Source organism: Amphibalanus amphitrite, unplaced genomic scaffold, assembly GCF_019059575.1.
Source record: "Amphibalanus amphitrite isolate SeventyFive unplaced genomic scaffold, NRLGWU_Aamphi_draft 000884F_arrow, whole genome shotgun sequence".
NCBI classification, from domain to species: Eukaryota; Metazoa; Arthropoda; class Thecostraca; order Balanomorpha; family Balanidae; genus Amphibalanus; species Amphibalanus amphitrite.
Genome location: NW_024882378.1, coordinates 154152 through 159722, shown reverse-complemented (window position 1 = coordinate 159722; position 5571 = coordinate 154152).

Here is a 5571-nt window from a genome sequence, read left to right as displayed (position 1 = left end):
GAGCGGGACGACCGACCCGCGCGCGGCCGTCGAAAGTGAGATGAAACAGGAGCGTCGAGGTCACTGGAGCTTGGCGTGGTCGACCAACGAGCTCTGCGGAGGCAGCGATGGATGACCAGAGGAGAAGGAGGAGAGAGAGAGAGAGAGAGAGAGAGAGAGAGAGAGAGAGAGAGAGAGAGAGAGAGAGAGAGAGAGAGAGAGAGAGAGAGAGGGTGTGTATGGCAAATAAATGGGGAAGGAGAGCAGGAGAGGAGGGATTTTAAGCTCACGTGTTGAGCTTGCGACTTGCGTCCTTGCTGTAGGTTGCGCGTACCTACATTTCATTGGTTGGCGTATGGATGTCACTTGAGAGATGGCTGAGAGTAGGTAAATGAAAAAGTCCCTCCAAAACTTGTTAGTTTCCACTACTGCCGACTTCCACGCCATCGTCGCTTACCAGTTTTACTTCGGGCTTGGACCCGTAAGCTGCCGATTGTGCGATGTCATGAGTTTGTAACTCCGTTGGGAGGCGGCTGGCTGGTTGAAACCAATCTAAGAAGGTTAAACTCACATAGCGAGAGTCGGAAAATTGTGTTACGCATGCACCAGAGACAGGCATCAGACAAAAGAGAGAAGATCAACATTCCCTCAACTGGATTGTTTTTGTAGAGGAAGAAGACAGTTGTAGAGCACTGGCGTGTCCAAAGGTACAGAACTTTTGGGGGCATTTATGTAACCAAGGCGCATTGTCCGAAAATAACAATGTTTTGAAGCCATCTTTCTGGCTCGGCCAGTGTTGTAGAGGTTATTGTCGTTTTTTGTGATACCACCATATTCAACACGGTTGAAAACTCTGCTTCCTTGCGATAGCGAGATACATATGTCTTCTTTTGATTGTCCCCACCTGCCAGAGCCCATACGTATCCGTGATCCCGGATCCACCATTCCTGGTTGGCGGTCACTTGACCGGTAGCCAATGACGGTCGATTTTAATTGGAACACATCTTTCCAGGTTGATCGTTTGAACGTCCTGGTGGCCTGTCTCGCCGGATACTCCCGTCTCCCGGCCTTGGGACAGGCTCAGACACCACAGCTCACACCTTTGCTTCTGTGTAGTATTCACAGCTAGTTCGTCATGTTGAACGACATCCACTTCCCTATCATTTCCTCAACACATGGCGTCTGACCCTGGGGGTCCTCTCGGTGGCTCATTGGCTGACCTTTCTCCGTCCTTCAGACTGCTGCGCTGCTGATGGCTCGCTCTGCCGCCGGCGCCGGTCGGACCTTTCTAGCCCCGGGCGATGATGGCGTGTCGACATGTGCCCCGCCACCGACCACTTCCTGAAGGTCATGCCGTCGACGGTGCCGCCTTTCTCGGCCCGAGTGACCGGCGATAGGGAAATGAAAGGTCACTCGGCTGTGGAGTACCCTGGGGGAGGGGAAAGGAGGGATCATAGTTACCTCTGCTTGGCGATAGGGAGAGATCGCTTTTGGGTGGGAGATGAAACAAGCGAGAGTGGACACTGCTGAGGATTATCCTGGCGGGTTATGTGTCTGAATAGAAATAAGCAACGGAAGGAAGTCGCATGGGTGTTGCAATAAGGGATGAGGCTCGAAAAGCCTTAGCACTGTTGAGTGGGAAGAGAAGCATGTTGTTGAGTGCTCTCACGTTGAACATCTTGTAGCGATATGGCGATTCACTAACTATAGAATATACCACTTTCCACTTTTAACCCTCGCATGTGTGCGGCGTTTGCCAGCTTCTAATGTGTAGGGGGGGGGGGTCGGTTGGACCCCCCCCCCTTGCCGTTTGGCCCCTGATCGAGCTAGAGCTTCGCGGAAAAAACGAGCATGTTGCCCGTCACGAGAGGAAGCCGATGATACCCAATTTTAAGGTCCTAGGTCATTGGTTGACCTTCCAGGTCAGGTCAATGACCCAAAGTCGGGAAAATCGGGACCTGTTAGAAAGTCGTAAAGTGTGGCTGCTAAGGGGTTTTTCGGGGTGCTGATCACGAATATCGTGTTAGTTTTGATCACAGATGATGTCTTTAAGCATTTAGACCAGGTCGGGTCAGGTCAGGTCAGGTCAACCAGTAGGCGTCGTGACGGGTATTCGTAGTACGTGTCAACCGCCTCTGACAGCTTCGTAACATGTTACGAAGGCACCAAAACTACTTCGTAAATGTTCAAATGGTTGCTAAATTCGAATTCAGCTCCAAAAACTAGCCTAGAAACATGTACAGCTCGAAAAAGTGAACCGAGGTCACCCGAGGTCACCAAAGGTCAATGATCTGACCTGACCTTCAGGTGACCTTGACACCCACCCTAATGCATGGAAGCAACATCAAATCACATGTTTGAACGTTTGAAACCTCGAAAAGCTTGCAAACGCGCGGCTAATGCGAGCCGACATACGCAGAATCGCGATCCCGGCCAAACATGGTCTCGGAAAAGAGGTCACAGGTCAAAGGTCATTTGGGTCAGGGTCATGAAATTTTCAGGGTAGGTGTAAAATTGATCAATGGGAGGGTACTGAAAGTTTCGTCGCGATCGGCCGCTTTTTACGCGAGTTATTCGCGAAAAACCATGGGGGGGGGGTCCATCCGACCCCCCCCCCTACACATGCGAGGGTTAAACCTTTCTTTATTTGAGGAAAAGGTCGCTAACAAATATTCAACAATATCAGGACGAGAAACAGTGACACATTGTGGTATATGGGCAAAAGATACCGTGACTAAACTAAAGCTCAAACAAGGGGGAAATGGCGTACCGTGTATTTTCCCAAAAATACATCTATGATAGGACGACACACGCATCTGGTGAACTCCTTAACAGTGAGGTGACTCTGGAATCTAACCTTATCCAGCTGCGTTACCATTAAGAAAAGGAACACCTTTGGCAGTCACTTGGATAGGCTTAGCACATTTGATGAGTGCAAACACATCACTGTTGACATTGCCAAAACATTGCAATGTAAGTGACTATGATCCTGTTATGTCGTAACAGTAGCCAGGGCTAATAATAAAAATGGGATGGTCATCCAGATTTACCAGCGTTTTCATTTGATTTTCTCTGCATTTTTTCTCTTTACGGAGCTATTCTGGCAGGGCAGTTGGCATTGATTACACTACATTTAACAAATACGTCACTCGTGCTCCACACGAACGACACAGTTTACGTTTACAACGAGTGGCGAACGACGCGCATGGCTGCGCAACGCGCGCGCCTTTTTTTCACATGCACGTGTCGTGTACACAAAATACGATGTGAAAACCCAAGTGCACATTCACTGGGTTGCGACACACAGTTCGCGCACATGGTGAATGTTTTCTCTGAAATGCATGCCGCATGTGTCTCATGTCAAGGAGGCATGCAGAACACAGATATACCACTAACACCTAAACCATCGGGTTTCAATCGTACATTGCATAATGGATAACATATGCATCAGCCTAGCATGCAACATACTTGACGCATATCGAGCGCACGATTATGCACGCGTAATGCTGCACATAACCAACAGTTTGCTACACGCGCAATGCTGCACAGTGCGCATACACATGACGTAACACGATGCCGCGTAAACGTTTAATTACCTAAACGCATCGTGCTGCGCATCACGTGGTTCATCACGTATTGTTGCGCAGGCACGTGCATAAACACGTGCGATGTTGCGCAAACACCTATTTATACATATCCAACGTCCCGTGCAGCTGACTGTGATGATTTGCTGAGTTGATGAGGTAGGGATTCGGTGAACATGGTACTATGTAAAATTACCAGCTATGTGAGGTTTCAGGGTAGCACTGAGATGCTGACAAGACGGCAATTCATCGGTCATCCTGTTCCAAATGATCAGTGTTGCTAGTAGGCCTACTGAAATATTAATGCTCTTGTAATAAGTTTAGGAAACATTATAACCAATGCCATGTAATAACGTTATGAGGTTTTCAGGAATCTGTAAGTCTTTTTTCCCGACTATTTGGGAAATAGAAACGCGATTGGTTGCAAGAGCAAAACGGTGAAATAAGAAACGATGCAGCGTGATGCCAATACATACATAAGAACACGTTAACTAGAAAAGAGGAAACTTAATTGACAGACACTGCAAAAATATGGATAGTGTCGCCAATGAGGGTAAGAGTATTGCAGCTGGTGAGGGTTCAGTCGAAAAAGCATAACGAATTCATACAGAAGTTTGCTATATGGTTGAACATATGAGGGCTTTATACGGGTTTCACTAGCTTGATTCCAGAGAACAAAACAATTAAGTCACCGAGAAGAGCGTCTAAAGATGCTGCAAAGCGATGACAGCTACTTTGGCTTTCGCTAAGTGACGATAAGTGCATGGTAGTAATACATTGAAGCAGCATGGCTATGGCCTTATATTAAAGTCCCGAGTCCCGACACCGTACTAAACAAAAAAGAAAAAAACTGTCACAACCCAAAGAGCACTATCATTCGTCTACACTAACGAGATATCTTCCTACAGTAACATGAAATGCTCACAACGTAGTGAGAATCAACAATGAACGGTAGTTGGACCCCAATTATTCCTAGGGAAACATAGACATATTAAACATCACCTACATGAATTAAATGTGACAAAGCACTGTGTGCAAAATCAAACGAGATCGGATCGGTTTGATTGCTTGAAATAATGGCACAAGGTTAGCTGTGATCTCATATTAGGAGGCAATACATCAGTTAGTTCAGTTAGCATGTGTCTGAGAACTATTGCAATCGCGCTCTGACTGAGTTTCATTGTGAAACTATTGAGGTATATTGACACTGACACGTTTGCGTTGAATGCTGGGATTTCCTTTGAAGTTGGGATGTACCTACTCATTTAATTTCACGCTGGAAGTGTTTGCGTTGGTGAACCTATGAATATTCTTTTAGGCAGTGTTCTTCCAGAACGGGTGCACATTAGCAACGAAAAGTGTTATGTGGTGCCGTCGTCGAAGAGTGAATGCGAAACCAGTAAATCCAGCAAAATGGTCAAGAGGTAATGCTCGTAGTTCCTCTCAGAGCTCAGCGGAGAGAACTGCTTCAGCAAGTGTGTTGACTGTTGTACAAGAGGGAGGTAATTAGGTAATTAATTGACTTTTTACATGTATGTCTGAGGTAGTAGAAAGGTTGTCCCTTAATTAAGGGGCTCTCATTGACACTGGTGAAAAATGACGAGGTACATGTTTCGAATATTGCAACTGTGTTTAAAAGCGTGTGACATAGATCCGGTATAAGCACTAGTGAAAATTGAACAGATTTAATTTTCAATGGACCCTATATTGCTCATCGAAGGAATCTTTGGAGCACTGAATGTGTAGGAGCAGCATCTTAAATAACTTATTTTCGTGTTCTGGTAATTAATTATTCGTACTGACAACTATGCTGATACTAAACATCGCCTGAATCAAATTAAACCTGCTTTAAAAAAGGAATGAAGTCCGAGTAGCCCGAGTATAAAGCTGGATAATGACATCGCCTGAGACGTCAGCAAGCTCTGACCTGTGGAGTGCTTTTACAAATAAGGTCGCTGAGCCACTCATGACAACAAAAATTGACTACCTAACTCTACATTACTCCCAC